The sequence below is a fragment of the Lepisosteus platostomus genome, unplaced genomic scaffold, assembly GCF_059453375.1.
Source record: "Lepisosteus platostomus isolate fLepPlt1 unplaced genomic scaffold, fLepPlt1.hap1 Scaffold_101_H1, whole genome shotgun sequence".
NCBI lineage: Eukaryota > Metazoa > Chordata > Actinopteri > Semionotiformes > Lepisosteidae > Lepisosteus > Lepisosteus platostomus.
The window spans coordinates 46,049-60,052 of record NW_028291482.1 but is presented as its reverse complement, the minus strand read 5'-3'; the positions used below and the strand labels follow the sequence as shown (position 1 = coordinate 60,052).

Genomic DNA, 14,004 nt, shown 5'->3' with positions numbered 1-14,004 from the left:
ATAAACGATATTAATTTTGGAACATAAACATACAGTATATGGCTGGTCTCGGTACTTTAAAGAAAACATACACGAAACATGGTTTCATTATGACCAGAATCGGTCTTGAGATATTTTTAACTTGATTTACAGTATTTGAGAGGTATGTCTTGACACCGATACTACGTAAATACTGCTCACGTATATGTTTCTAGGTTTATATTATGCATTTCATACGGTCAAATTACTTTTGAGCAACTGATAAGAAGCGCGCAATGGTATGCCCAGGGCGTTTTAGTTTCATTTTGTGCGGGGACTCAGCTTTAACTATATCGCCGTGGATTGATTAGAGATATCAAGGACATACAAGTCATTTTTTAAATGTTGTAGTTCGTCTTGTAAAAATGTTACGAGTACATCATCTGTCAACAATTACACAGGTTCTGTTTCCATATTGCGGATTTTGGTTACGTAATATTATTTTCTAATTTCACGTTGTGAATATATGATTTGGGCAAACAGAGCCGCAAAGAAGTACATTATGGGTTGTTGTTTTTTTTATTTGCAGTTTTATCTAGAACAAGCGATGCTTAAACCTTTGTCTGATTCTTGTGAAACTATCCACACGACAGTTACCTAGGAGTTGACTTCAGTGATGTCACTGATGGGATGTTTCTAAAAATCCATCCACTGTAAAACGTCTTCTCCAGTTGTCCTGCATATGTATTCGCTAATGAAGCTGTGTGTTCTGATCCTGGTTCTCTACATTTCTGTATGAACCAGCTTAGAGGGCTAAAAAGCTTGTGTTTAAATTGAGTGTAAGGTAATTTATGCTTCTAAAGTCGTGGTCAGCATTTATTATTGTACTGTGCTGTAAACTTGTTCTGTGCCTAATTACATTATTTTATAGCTTTATCAAATCTGTACATTGTCTGTCGATAATTTTTCTGTAGTGCTTTTTCAGCCCTCAGCATGTGACTGTGCTGGTGGTGCTGTGGGTTAGTTTTCTGATTCCCATGTAACTATGACTTTATTTTTTAACAAACATTTCTTTGAAAAAATGAAACATTTCCCTTGGTCAGAGATTAAATAAAACCTCACTCGCACAAAACAAATTTATATTTCTAAATATCACAACATGATCGAATTTAAGTATTTTTATTAACAATGAATAGTCACCTATACGTTACAAAATAAACATTTATATTGATTTGAATCGCGTTTTGATTTAAATTGTAAATGCGTGTTTTAATATATGTATTTAAAGGCAATATACTGTATAAAAGCGCTGATTCTTATGGAATGTGTTCCGCCGGGGATTCAAAAAATTATTTTTTTTTAATCGCGTATCTAAGGAAAATTGCAGTATAACTTTGTTCATGCACAAACAGTGGCATGTTACATTATTAATTTGGGTGTCTCCTCATGCCAGAAAGCTCTAAATTGCATTTTGAGTGCGGTTTATGACTTTTTCTAAATTGCAACCCATAAATAAAGCTGATACAGTTTAGACTTACTGTATTCTAAACTGTATTACAGCAGCACATTGGACAATGCAATGTAAATTGCAAAAATGCACTTGGAATCTGTCCAAGCCCTACTACAAAAATTATTTAAACTGCGACACTTATCATTCATCTTTAAATAAACTTTATTTTATATAGCGTTTTAAGCAAATAGGTAATTAGATTGCTCATAAACCTAATCACTTTTTCTACATAAACACAGCGTGATTGCTCTCTGAAAATGCTTTTTCTTTATATTTAGGCTCAGATTTCAACTATAGATCGTATTATTATAAACTTTCTTGGAAAAATGTCTTTTACGTAAACCATGTTTGCTATTAATTCATTTAGGGCTAGAATACATTCATTGTCTTCTAATCGAGTCGAGTTGACATTGGAAGCTTGCCATGCCCGGACTGTTACACCAACACATTAGCATGTTAAAGCGATTTCATTGATTTATTTTAGTTAAAATTTTATATATCACCTTTAAAAGTGGAATCTCAAAGCAAAGTAAATACCCAACACTGATTGTACCCATCTGTCATGCTAATAAAACACCTTGAATTGAATTGAATTGAGGGAGAGAGGGGGGGGGGGGGCGAGTGAGATAACCAGGACGTAAGGCAAATAAGATACAGTACACTCCACAGACATTCACAACAGCGACATATGAAACGTTTGCACATATAGTTAAGTTATTACTTGGTTTGCAATGAAATACAATATTGTTGTTGTTGCTGTTCTTGTTGTTTTTATCCTGTAAAGCGTTTTGAGAAGCCACCTTTAAAAGCGCTGATTCTTATGGAATGTGTTCCACCGGGGATTCAAATTGATTCAAAGCTCTAAATTGCATTTTGAGTGCGGGTTTTTGACTTTTTCTAAATTGCAACCCATAAATAAACTGCGACACTTTAAACTGCGACACTTATCATTCAACCAGAGCTCGAAATACCACAAGGACCCTCAAGAGCACAGCAAAGACTGTATTAAAAGACTGTATCACACCTAAAGAAGAATATTTTAAATTTCTTGGCGCAGTTCATTGTGCAATTAACCCTTGTATGTGCTGTCCGCGTTCAAAATGCAATTTCAAAAAGTCAAAAACCACGCTCAAAATGCAATTTAGAGCTTTCTGGCAAGAGGAGACACCCAAATCAATAATGTAACATGCCACTGTTTGTGCATGAACAGGGTTATACTGCTATTCCCTTTGATACCCGATTAAAAAAAAATAAAAAATGTTTTGAATCCCCGGCGGAACCAGGCATCCATATGAATCAAGCAACAGGTTTATTCCATGCTGAAAAAAAGAAGAAAGAACGCAATGATCCCCCCAGAGTCTCAGCCCCGGGTTATTTGGGTTTTTAGACAGAGGGTAAAAAACTCTCTCTCTGGCTTGACCTCCCCCTCCCTGTGTATTGTCTGTTTTTTTGTTAACAAGGCTCGCCAGCTAATGTGAATTGAAACCTGTCTTTCTAGCTTTTAAAGTCGTGCGAAGTGTAAGCCACAATTCAAATAGAGAAAAAAGAGCTGACTGGCAAGATTTAAGATGTGGCTGTCAATGTTGGATTAAAAAAAACACATTGCCAGACGTTTGTTGCATTGCTTGAAAAATACCTTTATTTCGAGAGACTGGATAAGTATTTCAAGTGTTTTTTTTTAACTTCCTGAAAAACAACTAATAATTTAACTATATGTGCAAACGTTTTATGATATGTCGCTGTTGTGAATGTCTGTGGACATGTGCTGGCTGGACAGGAGGCTCTACTGTACACAGAGAGGGGCGGGAGGAGGGGACAAGCCCCTCTCTGTGTAGAGTAGAGTTTGATAAATAGGGAATATAATACAAATGTTGTTTGGTGTTAATGTGTTGTTAAGTGTGAATTTGTACCTGTTTCCCTGAGGTCTGGCTTTTTTTCTGGAAAACCATAACTCTGGTCTTGTCCAGATTGACTGTCGGCGCCCAGGTCTGACAGTAGTGCTCCAGCAGCGCCAGGTTCTGGCGCAGCCTCTGTTCTGTGGGCGACAGCGGGACCAGGTCGTCTGCAAAGAGCAGGAACTCGATTTCCATAATTAATGTAGATCAGTAAATCAAGGGACAAAACAATTATTGCGCCCGGCTCCTCAATGGGCTTTGACGTGCTAATGCGTTGGTTTAACAGTCCGGGTGTGGCAAGCCTCTAATGTCTCCCGACTTCGGCAAGAGGCACCCGCCTTTCATTGGAAGAATATGAACATTTTAGCCGTACATGTGAATATAGCATAAATACACAAAGGGATTGGGTGAGCTCCCATCACAAAAAAAACTGCGAACCTGCACTACAGCGACTACAGTACAGTGTGGAGACCAAGACCTTTTACGGGAAGAGATGGGGTGCTTCTGCCGCCCCAGCTTCCAAAGAGCGAAGGGTAAGCAAATACAGCAGACTTCATCTGAAATACGTGATTACAGCGTATATTACAAGGTATTATTGCCGTTTTGAATTTTAAATTCAATTATAATTATTTCTTCGTAGCCTGTTCTTCAAGAAAACACAGCACGGGCGAAACGATCTACCACCAGGACAGTAAAAAAGAAAGCGGTAAGACGGAAAAAAAGAAAAGTTTATTTTGACTTCTGTTCCGCGACTGATGAATACTAATGTGTGACTTTATTTCTTACATGAATTATGTTATTTTGCCACAGGCCGTGGGTCTCTGCTCTCGGCCACTGGCCAGGGTGCCAACCTGTAGAAGCAGCACCTGTGTGGAGACTTTTCGGCAGCAGCGGGAGTAGTACGATGCATTACTGGGGAGGACTGGGAGGCTAGAGACACTCCTGAAAATGCAGAGGAAGGAGACAGTATGTTCCAGCAGTCAAACAGTTGAGCAGCTGTCTCCCGAAAAGTGCCTCTCCCCGCCGCGCAGGTTGCAATGCCTGGCAGAAGCTCTGCCCCTCGCAGAGCACACACCGCCTCAGGACACTCCATCCCGGCCTCTCCGCTCACCACCGCGCAGGAATTTGTTGATGCTGTCCCCGCCGTCTATCTCCCCCCAGGAAGCACCATTTACAGAGCGGAATTCACAGACGCCAGTGGACGAATAATTCTCCCAGATATCCAACTGTTACCCATCACTCAGGAGATGGAGGGGGGGGTTGTACTTGCAGTGCATCGGCATAGACGGGAAAGCAAGAACCGACCGCTACGCCGCCCTCGTGTTTCGAAATCTTGTGACTTTTGAAATTTACTGGGGGTGGACCACGTCTGTAAATTTCGATGGGTCCAGAGGCAAAAGTGCCTTGCCTTGCAATCTCCGGGAAACCATTAGTAGCATGGTGAATCGGAGATTCTCAACCCTTACTGCGTGCGACTGGAAAAGAATTAGTGATCGGATCAACGAAATGCTTCGTAGAAGGAGGCGCTCTTTTCCTCTAGTCTAACAGTCTGTCCACAACAAAACATTCCTGTTAGACAAGAGGAATTGAAAAAAAACAATTTTGTCAATGGAAACCGGTGTGTGTGTCTCTCCCTGCTGGATGTCCCTCTCACTCTCTGCTGAATGAATAAAAGCATTTTATTAAAAACACGTTTGTGTTTGTCTGGTATTTACTTTGGTCCCTTTTAACTGTTTTTCCCATCTACTTTTTTGCTTTGAGATGCCACTTTTAAAGGTGATATGTAAAATAAAGTTTTTTATTATTGTTATAGAGAAACATGATCAGATTTTCCCTGGTTCAGAAAAAAATATCTAAAGTGCTACATCTAACTTTCTTAATTCGATGTATTTAAAGCAGTGAACTACTGTAGGTGTAACATAACATTCAGAAATACAATCTCATATTTGAAAAATAAAAATGATTACAATCTAATCCTTCCACGTTTGATCCCAAAATCCCAAGAAATATAAATCTAAACGGGTAGAAAGGTATGCTGAAAGTTTATTAAGATTCTTTGAAGACAAAGATACTGTATCAATTTATGTTGCATTAGCCTGAATATGATTAAAAAACACATATAATTAAACTCGCATTTGCGATTTAAATCAGAAAACGATTTAAATCAATATAAATGTTTATATTGTAACGCATACTGTCCAGCCTGCATTTCTCTATAAAAATTTACTCTATTGCACACACACACACTAGAAGCAGGAAGCAGAAACAGGGACCATTGTCAGAAGGGAAGAAGGTGACTATTAATTGTTATCAAAAATGACTTAGAATCGATCATGTTGTGATATTTTGAAATATAAAAGTCAATTGATTGTCCATAATATCGCTATTATTGCACACACACACACTAGAAGCAGGAAGCAGAAACAGGGACCATTGTCAGAAGGGAAGAAGGTGACTATTAATTGTTATCAAAAATGACTTAGAATCGATCATGTTGTGATATTTTGAAATATAAAAGTCAATTGATTGTCCATAATATCGCTATTCTATTTTTTCAAAGAAATGTTTGCACAAGCTGGAGTTGAACACACAACCCGTGAGTTGATAGTTGGGCACGTAGACCAGTAGGCTACAAGGGAAGTTGCATGAAGAGAGAGGCGAAACAGCCCTACACAGCCCTGTCGCAGTACACGAATATAATCATATCGTTATTAAATTCTTTAGATACGCGATTCCATATTATATTAGCAGAAAAGCTTAAAACTACCACTTTTTCACACGCTATTTCACATGCTAGTTATATACTTCGATGCTTAAAATCGTTAGGGAGAAATGGAATACCGGCGTGTATTTTTCCTTTAAAGTACCAATTCCTGGAATCTGACTGGCTGACACCCCTCTGAAGTGGTTCCATAAAATCTGGTATACGGAAAAGAAAGCGTTGCTACATACAAGTATCTTTTAATACAGTCTTTGCTGTGCTCTTGAGGATCCTTGTGATATTTTGAGCTCTAGTTGAATGATAAGTGTCGCATTTTAAATCATTTTCGTAGTTAGAAATTATGAAACGCCCTGTTAAAAGCAAGGAAGTTTTTATGCCCATTGAAGTAAAACAAAATGCCTGACAAAGTATGGCTTGGACAGATTCCAAGTGCTTGTACAAATGTGCTAAAGAAATTATACTTTGAGTATACAGCTTGTCCAAAGTCATCCATTATTAATACTATTAGTAATATCTTCGGTAAAGGCTTTGATGCATAAATATTTCTGATAAAGGTAGGTTGTGTACTTTTGTCCAACTGAGCAATCTTGCTTTCATAAAATATACCAACATTTTAATGACTGATGATTAACATGCTGTAATACACAGTTCAAAATTAAAAGCTCAAATGCTGTACATGAGAGGTTAAGCTCCCCCTGGCGGTTTTACAAGGTGACGCCGGATAGTTTCCGGGATGACGTCAAATGACGCGATTAACCGCGTGATACTGCGTGACACTGCGACACGCCCACCGGGGTATGCCGCGAAATACCCCACCCATTTTGAATTGCTGCATCTGTAATACCTTGTGATACATACAAGACATCTGTAAACGAAGATGTAGTTACAATAAAATTGGCAATTCACAGAAAACCACAATTTGTATAATATTATTCCTTGATATCAATGATCAATTAAAGGATTTGAAGAAACAGCAGCAATAGCAGATGATTTTGGTTTTGAACCCATCTTTACACCTCAATAATCCATTTGTCCTCGAAAAAAGAAAAGACAGGCATATTTTGAGTCTCATAATTATATGTGAATATGTGAATAACAGTTTAACCCCAAATGTCTGTAATTGTGATTCTGTTAAAATTCAAAAAAGCATCTATCAATAGTAAGAAATTATTAAGAAAGGAAGAAATTGTAAGACATGAAGACATTTACAGGTTATATCCTTTGCTTTGTCTTTTAACACAAGTGTTCAGGATCAAACCCATATTAGGACGGTTGTGTTTCTCTTGTAATCATCAAATGTCATTGTTTTGTCCGTCAGTTCTTTCTCGAGTTGTACCATGGATATTTTATACCATCAATACTTTTCATGCTCTTTTGCATTTTCTTTCACATACAGAAAAAAACTCAAGGTGTTCTTGTCACTGTGCTACACAGTACAGGACACGCAGGGAGGAATTCGCGCAGCTTTCAGCTCAGTGCAGAGTCCAGAGGGAGGACTCACTCAGTGAATGATCTCTCAGGAAATCCCGGGTGAGATTCAACATCCCGGGTGAGGTTTTTCTGCAACAGCCACGACAAGTGTGAAGATGTTCTCTGGATTTCCTGAATGTGGCTTTAAATTAGTTCACATTCTTTGGTAGTTAACAGAACTAAATAATTTGGAGGTACATTTAAAACTTCAGAGAACACTGTAGCACTTCGAGTTTAATTGTGTAAACCTGGCTCTCTATGAACACGAGCAAAGAGTTCTCACTCAACAGAAGACTGCGATGTGAGCACAGTAACATAAAGCACTTGGAGAAACCAGGGATTGAACCCAGAACCTCATACATTTAAGACAAGCACTATACCACTGAGCTACATCCCCAACATAGACACGTGTGGAAGTGACTTAGAGATGTGCAGGTGCTCACAGAACACAATCCATCTTTTGCATCTTTTAAGTGCTCTTGATTAAACTATGCATAGTAAAACAGCAGTACTGATGATTTTCATGGACTGATGCACACTTGTTCTGTACAACTCCAGTGATAAAACCTTGTCTGTAAATATTGTAGAACGTAAAAGGGTGAAACAACGCTCCAACTGCAGGAATGGTAACAGAAAGGATCATTTTCTTATTTAATATGTCCTTTTGAGATGCCTTGTCAATGCACACAGACGTTAGAGCTGAACAAATATTTTGTACACAAGACGGCAGTGCGATATTAGAATTCCTGTCTTCTTTATGGATTCAGACTCCTTCTCAGAGGTCCATGCTCGCCAAATAAGTTTACAGCTGTAGCGGCAATTCTTGTTAATAAGACAGAATTAAGCGTTGCTGTGCTTTCCTAAATGAGGCCCCATCTCACTCTCCCTCTCTGTGGTCCAACCACAGAGAAAGTATTCATGCAGGCTGATTTAAGATGTTTTCTTTTCATAAGGGACAGCTCCCAAACGGAGATGCACTTAGCTAAGCCTGGCTATCATGATCAATGGTCATCCATTGGCGCCTATCTTTCTAGGGAGTGCCAATTGGACATCTGGACTGCATTCCTAAGCGTCAGGAGTAAGTGACTCATATCTCACTTTGATCAACCAATCAGGGATTGGCAGGGCGTGGTAACACCACGTGGGTCTCCAATGCCCGCCAAAATCTCAACCAATCAGCACACATCTGTGTCTTGGTCAAAAACGGAGCGCAAGCTCAGATCGGGGCTCTCCTTGGCCATTTTCGCGCATCCTCAGAAACAATCACGTGACAACTGCTGTTGTCTGCACTGGGACTTGGACTTTGTTCTAAGCACGAGACCGAGGATCCCGTACGTACTCAGAATTCTACCAACGTGAATGCTCCGCTTGATCAACGGCAGCCTACAGTTGGACCCTTGTCGACAACCTGAATAGCTTATTCAGAAGCAGCGCTGGTCCGAGAACGAACCAGCTTCTTCCCGGGCAAAAGAGTGACTTGTGAGGACTCGCAGTCACACTCTGTGCATAGAGACTTTCTACTAGCCAGCCGGACTGCTGGTAGATCCCCTCGGAGCAACGACTGCCCTGCGCGCCGCAGTCAGATTCCTCCGCCCGTCCAACTCTGAGCTGCACCTCGACTGGTTGGTCGGTAGCCAGAGGACGCCGGGACAATGCCCATTGGACAACCGCTGGAACCGAGGCTGCAACAGAGCCTGTCAGCTGGTTTGGTGTTCGTGCCGGGAAATTCCAAATCCATACACAGTGGATAAGTAAACCCCATGTTCTACATTGCGTCTCGAGAATTCAATTGTACCTCAACATAAGTTGTTATCAATTTAATTCATGAGTATTGCATTTACTTCCGAGTTTAGAGTAACAGTGGGTAATAACACTGATTAGCGATTTGGTAACCGAACGATATATATTGACATATATTCTCTGTTGTGTATCTCTTTGTGTTTGCATCTCTTCGAGATTATATACCGTGTGTATTGATAACCCTCACAGTAAGGTCTGCCGCTTGTATCCAGGCAGACTGGTATATGTTTGGTGCACAATTTATATTAATAACTGTATCTCGTGTATTGAACCCGTGTGTGTGCGTTGTTAGTTGTTCTGACAATTGATTTTCTAAAAGCCACAACGAATCACCTCGTGATTGCTGCTGCAATGAATAATTGTCTCAGTAAACCCATCAAACCTCTACACAGCTAAGGAAGAGTAGCTCGGAAAATACCCAACTCAACAAGCGAGCGCGTTGGTTGCTCTTGATCTTAATGCAAGGAGCTTTTTTTTTCGCATTAATGATTATTAACCAGAAACAGCTGCACAACTGGTTGCATTTGTGATTATGTCACTTCTCTGCTTCAGCAAGGTCAATAAAAGACTCTGAAAGTAGTAGAGAAAAACTGAATTAAAATCATATTAGCAATTCTGAGCGATATCTGCATACAGGCAATCCAATAAGAACGTTGAAATCTTTGAATGTCATCTCTCTATATATTGCGCTGCTTTTTACTTGGAGTAAAACTATTGGATTGAAGGGTTAAAATGTATTGTTGTTATTTGGAGAAATCAATGAACTCGTGATTTTATATGTTTTAAAAGACGGTCATGCGCACAGAAAAAAGACAGTGCTGATTATTTTTCTGGAGACGGAGCACTGATGACCTATCCGAGCCAATTGATAAAGCCCACCCAGTGGATACTCTAGCAGAACGTGGAAGAACGTTCACAATTGTAACCAAGGCAACCACAGGAACAACATCAAGAAGCACAATCAATTCCCCATTTAAATCTTTCGTGTAAGGTATGCCATGTGAAAGCATGAAGTAAATCCCCTGATCTCTTTTGAACATGGACAAGGTATTTCTGATGGAGTGCTATGAGCAAAGATTTAATAAGCTACACCTGCTGATGATTCAGCTTAAAGAAGTAAAAGCTTCACAAACAAAAGCAGCTCGCTACCACAGCCAATATTAAATATACTTGGTGGCACATTACCATTTGCACTGGCTCAAAAGTGGTCTCGGCAGACGTTGTTCCCTACGTAAAGCTGAAAGCGCCAAAGAGCATTTCCATTGAGAAAAAAAAAATCTTTCTTGATGTTAAACATAGAGAGCCTGCCTTTTAGAAGTTCTCCCTCTAAACACCTTGTGCAGCCTCCCGACAGACTAACAAAAAGCGCCTTTTCACCAACTCAATTTATAATACGCCCCTCAAAACTCACAACCGAATAACAATCCATCCGTATATTTGATTTCCAAGATCCATTCAAGGCAACTTGGCTCTTCGCAAGCAAATAATTTCAGGGAAGAAACTCAGTTTAGTCAACTACTGGTGCATTCAGCACACCACTTGCTTTCGCTTGTCAGGGTGGCCGAGTGGTCTAAGGCGCCAGACTCAAGGACGTGTGTCTTTCCAGCTGGCTTGGGTGTTCTGGTCTCCAAATGGAGGCGTGGGTTCAAATCCCACTCCTGACAGCTTCTGCTTTTAGCTCTCTTGAATTGTTCCAGTGCTACAGTGAATGACTGAAATATAAAAGCAGCAGAAGAAAGCAAGCAACTCAGTGCAATTTGTAAGTATTCTGCACTGTTAAAATGCACAGGTTTTCATACTTTTTGGAATTCGTAGCTCAAGAAGTGACTCCTGTTTCATTTTCTATTCACCAACTCGATTTGCATTCCACCCCTCACACCTCACAACAGAATAACAAACGGCTTCATGTGCCACAGCATTCCCCTGTAGATTCGGTTTGCACTATGAATTAGGCGACCCCGAATGAAATATTTTAGTGTTGGCTCAAATGTGAGGAATTTCATGAACCCTCAAAAAGGAACGCTTGCAGAAAATGCCAGCAATTCAAAGCCTGTAGGCAGCATGAACAGACCAATTCTGCAATTTCTTTTATCGCGGGCGGTGCTTTCCGAGTCGATGGTATTGCATTAGAAATGAGAAGTCCTGAACTCTAAACACGTTCTTGCCATAACTGCTACTCCTGCTGCTACTCCTTCGTCCTCGAAAAAAGAAAAGACAGGCATGTTTTGAGTCTCAAAATGATCTTCTGGATCCACAAGAAACATGTAAATTTGATTGATTCCGCAGTATTTTGGATGTACTGTACTTATAACTTCCATCGAAGAGAGATTTCATCAGTTGCATGAAATTGAAACTTTCGACTTCTTGTCTGGTATTGAAAATATGTTTAAAAAAAAACATAAATAATTTTCTAACAAACAACTCATGAATTATTGCCAGGATCTATATTTAGTGTTCGGTAGTGATAACACTGCTGATATTGGTTGAGTAGAAATCTATGATGTATTGACAGCTTTATCTGAAGCGAGAAGTCCTAGAACGCCATCTATGAAGTTTAAGGATTCATACCAAGAAATGCCTTTTGTTTCCCACCCCAACTGCTGCTTTTGCTTTACACATTATGTGAACATTACCAGTTTTGGTAGCTTCTGGGCACGATTTTCCTAAACTGAAACTTATTACAAAATTCTTTAAGATGAACCATGTCCAAAAATTGTAAATCAGGACTAATTTTAATATCAAATGAAATTACTACCGAGGAAAAGGCTTAACTGAAATATGAATAAGACTATGCAAGCCTGAAAAATAGAACAATTCAATTAATAGAACTTATTTTTTTATTTTTTGAGAGATGGGCTCACACACCGGAAGACACTAACGTTTCTCTTCGTTAGAGTATGTGAATAACAGTTTAACCCCATTTGTTTGTAATTGTGATTCTGTTAAAATTTAAAAAAGCATCTATCAATAGTAAGAAATTATCAAGAAAGTAAGAAATTGTGTTATTTCATAAACTGTAAGACATGAAGACATTTACAGGTTATATCCTTTGCTTTGTCTTTTAACGCAAGCGGTCAGGATCCAAGCCCATGTTCGGACGGTTGTGTTTCTCTTGTAATCATCAAATGTCATTGTTTTGTCCTTCAGTTCTTTCTCAAGTTGTACCATGGATATTTTATACCATCGATACTTTTCATGCTCTTTTGCATTTTCCTTCACATACGGAAAAAAACTCAAGGCGTTCTAGTCACTGTGCTACACAGTACAGGACACGCAATGAGTAATTCGCGCAGCTTTCAGAGGAATCCAGAGGGAGGACTCTTAATGCAAGGAGCTGTTTTTTTTTGCATTAATCATTATTAACCAGAAACAGCTGCACAACTGGTTGCATTTGTGATTATGTCACTTCTCTGCTTCAGCAAGGTCAATAAAAGACTCTGAAAGTAGTAGAGAAAAACTGAATTAAAATCATATTAGCAATTCTGAGCGATATCTGCATACAGGCAATCCAATAAGAACGTTGAAATCTTTGAATGTCATCTCTCTATATATTGCGCTGCTTTTTACTTGTAGTAAAACTATTGGATTGAAGGGTTAAAATGTAACCCTTGTTACATCTTGTAAATCAGGACTAATTTTAATATCAAATGAAATTACTACAGAAGAAAAGGCTTAACTGAAATATGAATAAGACTATGCAAGCCTAAAAAGTAGAACAATTCAATTTCTATAACTTATTTTTTAATGTTTTGAGAAATTGGCTCACACACTGGAAGACACTAACGTTTCTCTTTGTTAGAGTATGTGAATAACAGTTTAACCCCAAATATTTGTAATTGTGATTCTGTTAAAATTCAATAAATCGTCTATCAACAGTAAGAAATTATAAAGAAAGTAAAAAATTGTTTTATTACAGAAACTATAAGACAATGAAGTGAGTTTACTTCGCTTTTGTTCTTTTGACTTAAGCGTTCAGGATCCGAACCCATCTGCGGACGGTTGTGTTTCTTGAATCTCTTGTAATCATCAAAAGTCGCTGTTTTGTGCTTCAGTTTTTTCACGAGTTGTACTATGGATATTTTATATGATCAATACTTTACATGCTCTTTTGCATTTTCCTTCACATACAGAAAAAGTTCAAGTTGTTCATATCACTGTGCTGCACATTTACGCTGGACCACCTGTAACAGTACAGGACACACAGTGAGGAATTCGTGCAGCTTTCAGCTCAGTGCGGAGTCCAGAGGGAGGTCTCGCTCGCTGAATGATCTCTCAGGAAATCCCGGGTGAGATTCAAAAGGTAAACCTGGCTCTCTATGAACACGAGCAAAGAGTTCTCACTCAACAGAAGATTTCGATGTGAGTACAGTTATATAAAACACCTGAAGATGCCAGGGATTGAACCCCGGTCCTGTGGAGCAGTAAGTGACTTGTAGTGCTGACATAAGAGATACTTACATAAAGTGCTTTTACTGACCATATTACAAATCACAGGAAGTAAGGTCTTGAAACATTGGGCAGTAGTGGGATTTAAACCCACGCCCCTGAGAGAGTGGAGCCTAAAATCCAGCATATTAGACCATTCAGCCACACTACCTCTGACCCCTTCTCCTTTCCTCTCGTTGCTGAGTATAAGTGCCTTCATGCAA

The 14,004-nt window shown here is 39.2% G+C and overlaps 1 long non-coding RNA gene and 1 other non-coding gene across 2 annotated transcripts in view; both read left to right on the top strand.

The window, feature by feature from the left end:
• LOC148637978 (uncharacterized) overlaps nt 1-14,004 on the top strand; it is a 130,388-nt gene that overhangs the window by 107,222 nt on the left and 9,162 nt on the right. The gene's annotated exons all lie outside the window — the stretch shown is intronic.
• trnal-caa (transfer RNA leucine (anticodon CAA)) lies at nt 10,907-11,019 on the top strand. Its single transcript has 2 exons — nt 10,907-10,944; nt 10,974-11,019. It is a non-coding gene; the product is annotated as a tRNA-Leu (tRNA).